This window comes from Erinaceus europaeus, chromosome 12 (assembly GCF_950295315.1).
Source record: "Erinaceus europaeus chromosome 12, mEriEur2.1, whole genome shotgun sequence".
NCBI classification, from domain to species: domain Eukaryota; kingdom Metazoa; phylum Chordata; class Mammalia; order Eulipotyphla; family Erinaceidae; genus Erinaceus; species Erinaceus europaeus.
The window spans coordinates 78233875-78249289 of record NC_080173.1 but is presented as its reverse complement, the minus strand read 5'-3'; positions in this window follow the sequence as shown (position 1 = coordinate 78249289).

The window sequence follows — 15415 nt, the reverse complement described above, 5'->3', positions numbered from 1 at the left end:
ACTTTAAGCCCACAGTGCTCTAGTTTTCTTTTCACCCCAACCCACCCCCACTTTCCTGGAATCAACCAAGCAGCACATACTGCCAGAATGAGGAGAAATCAGGCCCACAAATGAGTCAAATGAGTACGGCGGGGAGAGAAGTAGCACATTCCCTATGTACATGATGACCAGGAGCAAAAGATGTGGGACTTCATCTTTGCTGTACTTCTTGAGGAGAGGAGGCAAAGACCGCCTGCATGCCTTGTGCCACATGCCTGCTGTCACCCTGGCCAGTGCCTTTCCAGAGGCCAATAGCCACATGCACTGGAGCCTCTCAACCACACGGAATACAGCCGCATTCAAGTTCTCCATCTTCAGGTGTGGGCACCAAGCAGAATGCTGATGAAGTCAGAACAGGGTCAGCTTTCCAGACCTTTCATTTCTGCTTTGAACTCTGTTCCTCACATGGCTCCCAGAACTACACAGGCTGCCTCTTGTTCTCCTTTACTCCCCTCCTGCTGTAGCCTGAGGGCACCAAAAACTCTTGTCCGCCAGAGAAGAGGAACCCAGTGCTCATGTTACCAGAGTTGCCTGTCTGCCTTGGCTCTGGGTACAAGGTCAGAACTCCACGCATTTGATCCAGGGCTCACTACAAGGTGGCTTCAGTGGGGCCTGGGCTCCTGGCTCCCAGCTTAGTGGCATCTGACAATCAGTGACTCACCCTAGTCCCCTGCCATCCACAAATGGCAAAGGCTTTCCCTGGGGGAGGCTTCGGGACTGCCCCTGGGAGGTGGCTGTTGGCAACATGAGCACTGCCTGCCTACAGGGGAGTGGGCTGAATGCTTTCCTGAAGGTTTGCTGCTTATTGGGTTTAGAGGCTTCCAAGACAGAGGGAGGGACTGGGTCATCTACAGGTGAATGGGGTGTGAGGGATTTGGGAGCACACACATATAAAGAGACTCAGGTAGGAGGCCATGGCCTCTGTTTCAGGACTCAGTGAGACCCAGAAGGAGCTGCACTTGGCCTCGCTGCCTCCTGCCTGGCTGTGGACCCTGTTCTTTCCAGACTTGTTCCTGGCATAGGCTCAGCCCACCACGACTTTCCTGCATCCACTTGCTATGCTGGCTTCATCTCCCCAGGCCTGAGAAGAAGGATGCTCCAGGCTCCCTGTGCTCCTTGGAGGAAGAGTTCTGGCCATAGCTGGAGTGACCAAGGCTGTTTGTCCCCCTGCAGGCTTAGAGATTTCCTGCCTCCACCTAGGGACCTGCCTTCCTCCCCATCCTCTACAGAGGTTCCTTGGAGGGGACCTGTGAACACAGAGACCATTTGTAGATGTCTCGGAAGAGACAGGGGTCCTGAGTGCAACTCTGAACTTTCTAGAAGAGCCCTTCTAGAAGATGGAGGGAAGGGGTCCAGGGCCAGTGGGTGGATCCTCTGTGTTCCTACATTAGCTGTCTCTCACCCCCCAAACACAGGGAATAAACTCCAACCTCTCCCAACTCCAAGGGAGTGACCTACTGAGTCACTTTATGGGATCTTGTGTCCCAGGTAGAAACACCCCTGCTTGTTGGTGGACAGAGGGGGTGAGCCCAGGGTATAGGTGTCACTCTGGAAGTCAGATCAGGCCAGGGGGGAACCTGAGGCCCATGGAGTGTATGAGTTGGTGGCCTCTCCAAAGACATCAAGGGTCCCCATGGAGGAGAGTGAAATGAACCAGATGGTTTAGGCACAGTCTGAAAGGCAGTGGGGGATGAGGGTAGGAGTTGAGAGGGACTGATGGCAGAGATGGGACCATCTGTCACTGTGTGTGCCAGAATGTTGCATACACCCTCCCTCTCCCTTGAAGTCACACCTGCAATGGTTAGACGCCTCTGTGTACTCAGCCCTATTCACACTCAAAACCCAGGACAGTGAGACCCAAGCCCCCTCCCCAGCAGCAGGAGCAGCACAACTGGGACAGTACCTTCTAGATGAACCAAGTACAGAACTTGGAGGGGTCTGAGGTGTGTGGAGAGACCAAGAAACTTGCTGAGAGAAGCCCAGGACTCAGGACAAGAAGCCCTCTGGAGATAAGCCTGGGAAGGAGGGATCCCCCCTCCCAGACAGTTTGGCACCCTCACACCTGATCGAAGCTGGAAGAAGCAATTGCCCTGCTGTCCTAGTGCCATCTGGGGGTCAACCATTGGCTGCATGAACACAGTGGTCCCCTGTCTGTGCATCTCCTAGGAACAGCAGGGCTGCCCCTCACGCTACTGGCCCCACACTCACCAGTTCACGCCTATGTATTTCTCTGCATGGAAAGAAATAAAGCTGAATGTATGTGCTCACCACAGGCTCGAGAGTGTGTGTGTGTGTGTGTGTGTGTGTGTGTGTGTGTGTGTGTGTGTGCGCGCGCGCGTGCGCGCGCGCTCGCAGTCAAAGGGTTCCCGAACAACAGGGTAAGGGATGCTGAAATCCACTTTGTAGCTCCACAGACCCGAGTTCTCCCCAGCCTCAGTTTCTCTAGTGAGGAATGCCAGTCCCACTTACCCCCAGTGTTCTTTCTCCAAATGAGCAAAGGTCTCAGGTATGGACAGAAGGAGGCAAGACTCTACATACACTGGCGAATCCATGCATGGGTGACTGGCATTACCCAGGTTTGAAGGAGTAAACTAAGGCTCAGAGGTTCAGGTCCCAAGTCACACCATACCTGGTGCACAGAAGCCGCTGAATGAATGCTGATGAACGGAGCCCCTCACCCCCCCCCCCCACTTAGTCTGTCTGACCACAAAGTAGGCCTCTTGCTGCCATGCTTTGAGTTTGGAGACAGAAGGCAAGATTTGGGGGGGGGGGTTTGGAGTGGGGGTATAGGTGGAAAGAGAACCACTTTCCAGGCTGCAAGATGGAGTGGACAGGGGAGCTCTCCTGGGGAAGGTGGTAAGGGCCTCAGGAGAGCATGCCAGGAGAAGCTGATGCAGGCAGAGCTTTTTTTTAGGAAGGGGAGGAACTACCACATGGTCAGGATGAGATGCTGAGGCTGAGGCTGAGGCTGAGGGAAGGAGGAGGGAAAGGCATAGGACTGGGTTAGAGCTGAGGATGGGAAGAAAAGGATGGGAAGAAAAGAAAAGGATGGGAAGAAAAGGTATGCCTGCACATAGCTCATCTGGTAGAGCATACTCTTTGCCGTGCATGAGGACCCAAGTTCAAGTCCCCAGTCACCACGTAAGAGCATCATGTAAAGGGAAACCTTATGGGTAGTGGAGTAATGCTGTGGTGTTTTTTTCCTTTGTCTCTCAACCTTTATCTGGGGAATAAAAAGTCTGCTAGGAGCAGTGGAATTATGCAAGCACCAAGTTCCAGCACAGCCTCAGTAGCAAAAACAAACAAATAAACAAACAAAACTTATTCAAAAAACTTAAAAGGGAGGGCAGGCAGCAGTCATCACAGGAGCCAAGTGATAGCTTAGCCATATGGATAAGGGTGTGGGAGCTGGGTGGGGCCAAGCCTGCTGAGTGCAGAGCCCACCTGGCTGTTAATTAGCTGAGCCCTGCTAAGAGGAGCTCCTGACATTTCTCCATCTGAAAACAGCGTCTAGTGAGTTGCTCCCTGCCATCTTGGGCTGTCTGCTCCACAGACCCAGCTCCCTCTAAGACAAACATGGTGTTAAGTGGGAACACTTGTGGGGAATAAGTTCCCTTCTCTACTCTCCTCCAGAGCACTGAACTGCCTGCCTTAGGTAGAACCCCTAAGCCCCCACCCCACATCAATAATGGAGGGCTAAGCCCAGGCCCTTCACCAGCATTCTCTGGCATTTCACATACCTCACTGGGTTTATGGGAGAGTTAATACACAGTTGCCACTATAGTGCCTCCCCATCACTGTGACTTAGCATACTGTTGTGGACAGGTAGCTGGGGGGTGGGTTAGTGGTTAGCCTCCTACACTCTGCAAAGTAGCCCCTGAACAATCAGGAAGTAACTGTGAGCACACAAATCTTACTGCTGACTCAATGCAACACACATCTTCTGTGTGCTGGCCAGAGACCAGCCATGGGCCTGCAGGGATGAATAAAACCCAGGTCTTCTTAACCTAGAGAAGAAGATGTAGAATTATGGCACAAAGGATGAAAGTATAGTATTTTTGAGTGGCCATAACAAAATATCAGAGAGCAGGTAACTTGTAGGCAACAGAAATGTATTTCACTTCAGGCTAGTGAAATAGCTCACTGGACAATGTTCTGCTTTGTCATGTGTGTGACCTGGATTCAAACCTAGGCCCCACTGCCTTGAGCAGAAGTTCTGGTGCTGTGGTCTTTTTCACTCTGTCTTTCTGTCTTTATTTAAAGAAGAAGGAGAAGGATGGGGGCCAGGGTGAAGGAGGAAGAGGAGAAGAAATGGGGGTGGAGTGATCCTCATGAGCCAGGTACCAGGCTCAGTACTTTGTACAAATTATTTTATTTAAAAACAACAAGGGCAACAAAAAGGAATACATTAAAAAATTATTTCATTTAATCATCATAGCACCTCAGAGAGATGTGCAAACCCATTTCTCTGAGAAGGAAATGAAGCTTACAGAGCCCCCACAACTGACCCCAGGCCACACAGTCAGGAGCCCACAAAGCACAACAGTCCTTGGGAAAACAGGCTTTGGGAACCAGCTCCTTGCCTGCTGTCTGTCAGCTGTTTCAAGGGAGCTGGCCATTTCTACCTGGGGTTGAACGGGATAGCATGACAGTCACATTTCTCTGCAACTTCTTGCTCCACTGCTGCATCCTCTCTAAGGAACCTTAGGAACCACAAAGGGGTCTGAATTAAGATAAAATGTCACCATGTGCATAATGCTACCAGTCAAATAATGGAATGGACACCACTAGTTTATGGTTACTCTAGTGCCTGACTTGGTGGGCAGCCTGGAAGCTTTAGCATCATTCATCAGATACCACCCAACTTTAGAAACTTTAAAATGGAGACAGGGTCTTGTGTCTTGGCATCTGTGAAAGGAAAGCTGGAGATTCCACAGTGCATGGGGTTTCACTCAATGGCTGTGCTACAAGAACAGGAGCTATTCTGCATCTCCACTTCCTGCCTAGAAGCTGGGTGACAATCCTCTGCACATCCATACCCAGAACTGTTGGAATGCTGGCGGCACATCCTGGTGAACTACAATGGTTAGATACACATAGGACATAACCATTTCCCAGGGCCCAGCCTAGAGAGCACCCCAAAATCTATGAGGCTCTGAGCACCCCCAGCTATTTTCCTCAATTACCAGCCCTATTTGCTCCTCTTCCCAAGGCAGCAGACAAGCCTGGAAAGCATTCTGGCCTAGGCCCCAAGCCCTTCCCTCACTGGCTCCCGTCTCTCTGGGCCTGGCTTTTTAGGTAGAAGAGTGAACTGAGCTGATCTAGACTGGGCTGTTCAATCCTGACTGCACACTTGGAGACCCATAGGAATTTTTTTTTTTTCCGAAGGCAGATGACTGGCTACCACTCCTAGAGAATCTGGCTTAAGTGGTCTGTGGTGTGGTTGGAGCATCCTGATTTGTATAGGCTTTTCAGATGATTCCAATGGTCATTTGAGGTTGGGAGCCACTGGGTAGACTCTAGAGTTTCCCTACTTAAAGCGTGTGCCTGGGCCATTATCCTGGGCATCACCTGGGGCTGCCAGAAACACAGGCCACATCCTGAGCTAAGGATTCAAGATCACAAAGTAGTCCCTAAAGCCTGCCAAGTTGGGGGAGCTTCCCACAGAGATGTCTGAAGACAAGAGGGACCAGCTGTGCAGTCATGATTCAGACTACTTCAACCCCCCCCCAAAGAGAGTCATTATTTCTCTTTTTATTTATTCATTTATTTATTTTCATTTTGCCTCCAGGGTTATCGCTGGGGCTCAGTACCTGCACTGTGAATTCACTGCTCCCGGCGACCTGTTTTTCCTTTTTTATTTTATTTTATTGGATGGGATGGAGAGAAATTGAGGGGGGGAGACAGAGGGGGAGAGAGAAAGATAGACATCTGCAGACCTGCTTCACGTACAGGTAGTTGCGTATAATATGTACGTATTTATGCATGTGTGCTTAACCAGGTGCACCACTGCCAAGGCCTCTCATTTTCCTTTATCACATGGGTCTATCCCAGTGAATTTAAGAAAGAGAGACCAAGACTGAGACCCTAGACTAAAATGGGTTTTTTTGTCTAGCAAAAGGGTCCCTAGAGTGTTTGCCAGTGAGAAATTCTCCTAGAGAAGGCACCCCAAGTAGAGGTGGGAAGGGTGGCTGTGTGTAGCTGGTGGGTAGGATGTGGAAATTGAGGGTGGGTTAGCCTGCAAAGCACAACTCCCAAGGAAGCACGAATCTTCCTTCTCAGCCTCCCCCACCCCCTGCCCCAGCCTGCTAGAACCTACTTTGTGTTGGGGAGGACTCAAGCAGGTATCTTTATTTTTTTTCCCTTTTGTTGCCCTTTTTATTATTATTGTTGCTGTAGTTATTATTGTTGTTATTGATATCGTCGTTGTTAGATAGGACAGAGAGAAATGGAGAGAGGAGGGGAAGACAGAGGGGGGAGAGAAAAACACCTGCAGACCTGCTTCACCGCCTGTAAAGCAACTCCCCTGCAGGTGGGGAGCTGGAACCCGGATCATTACGCTGGTCCTTGCGCTTTGCGCGACTTGCACTTAACCCGCTGCCCTACTGCCCGACTCCCTCAAGCAGGTATCTTAAGGCTGCTGGGCTAGGAGCTCTGATCATAACAAAAATTAAGACCTGGATCACTTGGGTCTCCAGCTGCCCCAGGCCCTGATGCCTAGAACAACTGCAGAGGAAGAGAAGCTGAAATTGTTTCTTATACCTCTATCCTGTGGCAGGAATTCTTATTCCCAGCATCCCAGGGACACATAGTTCTGTTGAACTAATAATCAACTGGTCCCTTCAGCCAGAGGAAGTTTGAAAATGTCCCCCTTCCTGGGCATGTGTTCAGCCCTGAGGACAAGGAGACTTCAAGATAGGGGCACAGAGGTCTGTCTGTAGTGTTGAAGAGGGCTGCAGAGTCCCTCCCTGCAGCTGGGGGTGGGGTGGGGGGGTGGAGCAGCAACACCGGTCAGCTGGAAGCTGGGCCTGCCTTGCTAGGTTTTTGCCTCCTGCATTATTGATCCACCGCCTTTCGTGAGCATAAATAATTTATCAGGGGAAGGAAACACTGAGGATTGCAGACCAGAGGCATCAGGGCTCCTCCCTATCTCAGAGCTCAAGAGTTTACTTCTCTTGCTTAATGGGCTTCTGTGGAGGCCTAGTTGAATCTAATTTCTCCTCCTGCCCACAGGGCAGTCCCAGGAAAAGATTTACACATTTGGGGTTACAAAGAAACTGACCTAACTGGGACAAGGTGGCCAACAGCCTAGAAGCCAGATCTCCCATTGATGCTGAATGTGTGGTTAGTGCCTCTTGCCACAGAAAAACAAACACTGTCACATCAATTTTTGCAAGAAGAAAAAGTTCTCAATTGCTGTTTGAAGTCAGGATGCGACACAGCGGGTGCACCTGCTCAAATCTACCTCTCCTCATTCCTTTGTGTCAGAATATTCACTGCAGGTGGGAGGAGTGAAAACCAGGAGTTGGGTTCCAGAGCAAACAGGATGGGGACTTGAGGTCAACAGGTCATCTGATCTCCTGGACAGAGATGGAGATCTCTCTCTCTCTCTCTCTCTCTGGCTTGGTGTGGCACTAAGAATCCACTGCTCTAGGCAGTTGTTTTTTCCTTTACTTTTTTATTTGAGAGAACAGAGAGAAATTAAGAGGGGAGAGAGAAAGACACCTGCAAACCTGCTTCACCACCCATGAAGCTTCCTCTCTGAAGGTGGAGGCTAGAAGCTTGAACTTTTGAACTTGGGTCCTTGAACATTGGTAACAAATGATAACAAAAATCTGGATTCAAACTGTAGAACTGAGGTTACCAAGGGTTAGGGTTAGGGTTAGACCTGCAAGGGTGGAGGAACCAGTGGACTTTGGTGGAGGTTGTGGTATGTTACCATATTTTGAAAGCCTTTACAGTCTTGTAAACCAAAGCTACCTCAAATATAAATCAAAATATGGGGCCAGATGGAGACTCAACTTACTGAGTGTATACATTGTAGTATGCAAGGACCCAGGTTCAATCCCCCAGTCCTCACCTGCAGGGAGGAAGCTTCATGAGTGGTGAAACAGTGTTGCTCGTCTCTCTCGCTCTCTCATTAAAAAAAAAAATCTTTAGGAAAAAGAGAATGATGGGGGATAGATTGGATGGTGGTGCATCTGTAGAACACACACATATACAAGGGCCAGGATTCAAGCCCCCAGTCCCCACCTGCAGGAGGGACACTTAACAAGTGGTGAAGCAATGCTGTAGCACTCCCTCCCTCTCCCACTGTGGGAAACAGTGCAAAACGCACTCGGTCTATGCCTTAAAACAAGGGCTGAGACACTGAGGGTCATGAGCAAAGCAAAAATTTTACATATATATATATGTATAAGGGTATAATCCAGCAAGCACACGAAAGGCAATCTTCAGAGCCTTTTTATATATTACTGGACATGGGAACAACCTGTCCTCTTCCCCTTTGGCGAGAGGGAATTGGCTCACAATCTAACCACATTCAGGAAAAGGGGATGGGAGCAGACAGTAGGAGGGAGCCAGGGGTCTACTATAATGGGAAAGGACGTGCAAGAAGGGGATTTTGGCCAGGACAATGTGGCTATACTGGGAAAGAGAGATTGAGGAAGGGGCTTTTGGCCAGGAAGTCTAAGCTAATTTCAAAGAAAAGGCATGGTTGTAGTCACATAGACATGTAAAAGTCAGGGGTCTGTAGTCAGGCTTCATTGATAGACATCAATGAAAAGGCTATAACCAACTGGGCTATTTCTCACACCACCTTTACCCCTTTACCCCTCTCTATCTCCTCTTCCTTCTCAATTTCTCTGTCTATCAAAAATAAATAATTAAAATTAATTATATATCAATAAGATTAAAATATAAAACCAAACATCTCCAACTCACAGCCCTGTGGCTTCATGACCTTCTGGAAGTGCCTACAAGGCTGCAGGCAATGGTGTCCACTAGCCCAATCCTGATATTGGAACCTCTGGCTCAGTTTTGCCTAGTAGTCCCATAGAGCACATATGAATCCAGGGTAACATACAATGTGCATACATAGACCAAACTCAAGTGTGCCAGGAATGTTTACTTATTTTCTTTATAATCCAACTAAATTTCTCCTTTTACCTCATTCTGCCTGGTGCCAGAAATGTAAAATCAGTCAGTTAAGATTTCTTTGCCCTTTCGTGGGGATTACAGTAAACTGAGATGATGTCCAGGACTGGGACTGGGTAGCAGTAGTTTGGTCCCTCTTGTTGCTGAGACATCCCACCCAGTTCTATCATCTTAGTCACTGGAGGTGGCTGCTGAGTCAGCCTGTTGTCCCCACTGGCGTCCCAGCTCTTGCTCTGCTACTCCCTCTCTCTCTGCCCAGGGACAATTCAGTTGTTTCCTCACCAAATCTGTTGAGAAATGTTTTAGACCACATCCTTCAAACACTGGAGTATTTCAGGCATATCATACTGTACTTATAGTGGATTTGTTAACCAGACTTAGTTTAGTGTCACTTTTGCATTCTTTATAACAGTTTAAATACGTATTTAAAAGTTTACTCAAAGGTAGACATTTTGCACTGAACTCTGACAAAGGTGAGAAATACTATTATACTGGATTAAGACTGAAACTGAAAGGGGATGCAAGATGAGATGCTTGAAGCTGAGCCACAGGGACACCATTTTCCATCACCAAGGTCCTACATTCTCACAATACTGACTCATCAGGGAGCTGGCTGTGACTCCCAGCAGTCCATAAACAAGTAGGTCACTAACTGAGGACAAGTTGTACATTCTTTGACCACAACCCTGTCACAGGAGCACCTCCAACTGCAAGGGAGGCTGGGAAATGCAGTCCTTTTAGATGAGTGCACTGCTGACCCAGTGCACTCATCTATCAAGATCTGTAATAGAGGAAGTGAGAAGGGAAGCAGGTGGACGTGGAGAATGGAAACTGACACTGCTGCCACATCCACTGTGAAGGGAACAGATTCTGTCAAGCTTTCCCTGGGACCACTTTTTCTGTGCCTCTTCCTCTTTACCTGGTCTACCAGAGAGAGGCTCTCAGGCCTGCTGTTCTTGGAACCTATACACCGGTCTGAGTGTACAATGTGACTCCCCCCCCCACTACCGCATCTCAAGAACATGCCCAGAGGGAAAAGACAGCGGTGTGTCCTCCCTGCCTTTCTTTTTTTTTTTAAATTATTTTATTTTATTTTATTTATTTATTCCCTTTTGTTGCCCTTGTTGTTTTTTTATTGTTGTAGTTATTATTGTTGTTGTCGTTGTTGGATAGGACAGAGAGAAATGGAGAGAGGAGGGGAAGACAGAGAGGGCGAGAGAAAGATAGACACCTGCAGACCTGCTTCACCGCTTGTGAAGCGACTCCCCTGCAGGTGGGGAGCCGGGGTTTGAACCGGGATCCTTATGCTGGTCCTTGTGCTTTGCGCCACCTGCGCTTAACCCGCTGCGCTACAGCCCGACTCCCTTTTTTTTTAAATTTTTTTTTTTAATTTTATTTCTCCCTGCCTTTCTTGATTTCCCCTGGCTACTGAGATTGGAGGTTTGCTCTGACCCATTTACTTTTGTAGAATTTTTTAGGGTTAAATTTTTTTGATAGATCACATATGAGAGAGAGTTTCCTATGACACAGAAAGAGAAGAGAAAGAAGCCTGAACATCACTCTGGTACATACAGTACTGGGGATTGAGCCAGGCAACTCAGACACATGAACCCAGTGCTCAACCAGTTGAGCTATTTCTTCAGCCCCCACTTTATTTATTTACTGCTCCTGATGGCCATTATTTTCTTTCTTTTATTTCATAGTACAGACAGAAAATTAAGAGGGAAGGTACAGATAGGGAAAGGGGGAGGGGAGAGACCTGTAGCACTGCTTTACTCCTCATGAAATTTCCCCCTGCTTGAACCTGGGTCCATGTGTGTGGTAAATATATTCACTCAACCAGGTGTGTCACCAATAGGCACCTGCTCTGACCCACTTTAACATTTATTCTTCGGGAGGGGGGGGTGGGTGGTGGCACACATAGTACTAAGTACAAGGACCCAGGTTTGAGCCCCTGCCCTCTACCTGCAGGGGAAAAACTTCATGAGCAGTGAAGCAGGTCTGCAGGTGTCTGTCTCTCTCTCCTCTCTGTCCCCTCCTTTCTCAATGTCTCTTTGTCCTGTCAAACAAAAATAGAAAGGAAAAAAAAAATGGTCCCCAAAAGTAGTGGATTCATAGTGAAGGCACCAAACCACAACAATTGCCCTGGTGGCAGAAACAAAAAAGATGCCGTTTATTTCCTCCAAGTCTTTTTTTTTTTTTCTTTTTTTGCTGGGGCTCAGTGCCAGCACTGCAAATCCACTGCTCCTAGATGCAGTTTTCCCATTTTATTGGATAGGACAGAGAGAAATTGAGAAGGGAGGGGAGACAGAGAGGGGGAGAGAAAGACAGACACCTACAGACCTGCTTCACTGCTTGTGAGGCAACTCCCCTGCAGGTGGGGAGCTGGGGGCTCAAACTGGGATCCTTGCTTGGGTTCCTCACTTTGTGCTATGTGAGTTTAACCCAGTGTGCCACTGCCCACCCCACTCCAAGCCTATTTTAAGTCCCTAATTCTTTCTGTCCCTCTCTCAAGAGCAGGTTTTTGAATCTCAAAAGCTAAGAGCTGGCTTCTTTTGCACTCTGGTTTTTCTAACATTGTGTTAATGAATGTGGATGAATAGAGGGATTTACAGAAACATGGGCAAAGGGGGAAGATGTGGTTGCTGTTTCAAAACAACACCCTGCCCCCCAGACTCTGTGCCAGTTGTTTTTCCTAGTTACACAAGCACACAGATCCAGGAGCAAAGCATGCATGGCCTCCACTCACAAGTTGCTCCTCCTAGAAGACCAGAGAGACATATAGAGTAGACAGGAATCTGGGTTGTTTGAAAAGATGTCAGTCAAACTCTTTCTAAGACTTTGCAAGAACTATGGTGGCTGCTGGTGATTGGATAGTGAGCACAGTATCTAGGTGGTAGACTCAGGACAGAGATTGTCTGAGCAAAGCCCAGAGTTAAGCAGTGGCATGTTGTGTGTAGCAGGGGACAGCATGAGTTCTGACACTTGGGGGAGGGGAGGGCCAGATCACAAGGGGCCTGGGAGCTCCTACCTGTGGCCAGGACTTTATTGTAAAAGTAGATTTGGTTTCCTGGTGATCTGGGAGGTAGCACAGTGAATAAGGCATTAGACTCTCAACCATGGTGTCCTGAGTTCAATCCCTGGCAGCACATGCAAAAAAGTGGTGTCTGGTTCGTTCTCTCTCTCTCTCTCCTATCTTTCTCATTAATAAATAAATACAATATTTTTAAAAAATAGATAATGAGTTTAGCTTCCTGCTCCTGGTGGAGCCTGACCCTGATTCTGCCATCCCTCTAGAAGGAGGGACTTAGTTCTCACTGGGTCACCAGTTCTTTAAGTTGCTTTATCAGGAGATCTCTCTCTCTCTCTCTCTGTCTCTCCATCCCTCCCTTCCTTCCTTCTCCTCTCTCTCATCACTAGGCTTCACTGCTCCAGGCCAACTTTTTCAGACAGAAAGAGATAGCCACTTGGGGAAGACTGGTCCTGAATTGAGTATAGCCTAGAATGTTCCTTGCTGTGACCATGGAATGTGAGCTCAGACCAACAGGGATACAGAAGTTACACAGGCTCCTGTGCTAAATATGAATAGACATGGGCCCTAGGTCAGATCAATGGGGTTTACAGCTAATGGTGTTTACATTTGTGTCCAATATTTTGGAGCTGTTCTCTGCCCTGATCCACATTTCTAATCCTATCTCCAACTCTGGCACCATCTTTCCAGACTTTTATCTCATCTGCATGTTAGCTGTTGGGCTCAGGCAAAAATTAGTAAAGTATATTCCCTTGGAATATACCTAAAATAGACTTCCTAGTTCTTCTATCATGAAGACCGAAATGTCATCTGCTATATTCCTATCTTTAGGTTCCTGACTATTAAACATTTTTTTCTGCTTTATATCTTAATGCTTTTCAGTCACCAAGTTGCAGATGCTACCAAGAAGTCAACCTGACTTCCCTGGGCAGATGACCTCTCTGATGTACTGTGGAAATCCACCTCCCCAGAGTCCTACCCCACTAGGGAAAGATAGAATTTATAAGCTGGAGGTATGGACTGACTAATCAACATCCATGTCTAATGGAGAAGCAATTACAGAAGCCACACCTTTCGTCTTCAGCACTCCCATAAAGAATGTTGGTCCATACTCCCAGAGGGATAAAGAATAGGGAAACTTCCATTGGAAGGGACAGGATACAGAACTCTGGTGGTGAGAATTTTATGGAATTGTATTGCTCTTACACCACAATCTTATCAATCATTACTAAGTCACTAATAAAAAAGAGAGAGAAAGAGAACACCAAAGCTTCATTTATTGCAGTAGGGGAAAGGTTCAAACTCGGGTAGTACACATGACAAAGGGGATGTTTATTTCTAATTGCTGAGCTCTTTTCAGTAATTTAAACAACTTTAAAAAAAATGATGCATCAGGTTATAACTTACTAAAACTAATACTCTGCTGAACGTTAGGTATATGATGATGAACAAAGCCAACTGGGATTCTGCCCTTAAGAAGCATATAGTCCAGTGTCTAGAGAAATTAAACTGTCATAGGTGACAGGAAGTATCTGTGAAAGTATGTTATGATGTGATGATACTACCAGGGAAACCCTCCTCTGAGAGATGAGATGCCACTTGAGTCTTGGAGTTGCCCATCTGTGGGAGAGTGGAATGTCAGGAAGGCCAGCTAGAGCACCAGGCTTTCCTGCTGGGTGATTAGTCCCTTATTAGAGGCAGAGTAATGACAGTTGTGGCTTTGAATGATTGCTCATTCCCCATGATAACACCACTGAGAGAAGAAGGAAGGAAAAGTCAGATCATTAGTCTTTAATGTGGACTCTTGATTCAGCCCAATCCCAAAACTTGTCTTAGAAACACCCAAGTGCTGGGCCTGAGGACAGGAACTAGAGGTGAGGAGGGGAGGTAGGAAACTTAGTTCCGGGGGCCTCCAGGCAGGTCTGAAGAGTCAGTCATCTGCTCAGAACATGCTTGTTCCAACAGGAAGAAATAAGGCAGGCAGGGTGACATCCCTCGACCTTGTGGATGGAAATAGGGGGGGGGGGGTCTATAGAAAAATATTCTGTGACCAAATATAGCAGGAAAATGCCAAGTTAAATAGAGCTAAGTACTGTTGCCTGACTGCAAGACTTCCCAGAGCCTTTCATATGCCTGTGTAGAATGAATCTCCAGGTGAGGCTAAGATACATGCTACTTCCTAAATGTGATGCCTTGCCCAGTCCTTTCTTTGAGGAGCATTTTCTTCCAAACTTACTTTAGATGTGCTGAGCTGAGCATTTCCCTGTGTTATTAAAGACTTTGTAAATATCTTTTTTTAAAAAATGTCTGTATAACATATGTAAACCATCACTTATTTATTAACCTTTCCTCCCATTGCTAGGCATTTTTATTTCTTTAGTTTTTTCTGACTATAATTTTAAAAACTGGGTGTAAGCATTAAAAAAAAGGAAACTCTGAAGGTGTCCTAAGAGCAGCAGCTGGTCAGTGCTCACAGTGCTCAAAGGGCCCATGGCTCTCTGGTGCCAGGGAGATGAGCCCCACCTTCTCATGGATGAGGGGGTACCAAACAGTTAACTGGGTCACCACACAGCGGGGAGAGAGGAGGTAGGGCTGGATAAGGAGGCCCCCAGGTTCAGGCTGCTCAGGGGGTAACTACACTTAACTGCTGGGGGAGGGACATCCTTGGACAGGATAGGTGGGAATCTAAGCTGCTTTCATGTACCTGGCTCCTCCTGGGCCCTCAGGACTACCAGGCCTTTTATCCAGAGGCCTGCTTCTCACTGATTTGCCTTTTGGGGGCAAAGCAGGAGGTAAAGGTCAGGATCAGGGGAGGTAGGTGAGGGGTGAGGGGAAGAGGTAGAGAGGGGGAAGAGTAGCCCTTCTTCCTGCTTTAGTTTGCTCCTGTCTTCCAAATTTCTACAATGGCTTTTATTGAATAGGATCCATCATCTACATCCTTTTTAAAGATTGATTTAAAAATGAGTGAGAATCAGGGAACCATGGGAGCTACTCTCTGTCCTAATTCAACTTTTTAGCTCTTATCTACTCTGACACAATTTTCTCAGACAATATTCTATTCAACTTTATATTAGCTATCAAATTCAAGCAACAACTACCATAGTTGCTGGGGCCCTATTCAGGGAGTCCTGAAATGCCCAAACAGACCAGATGGGTTTAGACCTCGAATACATCCCTCTCTTCATTGTT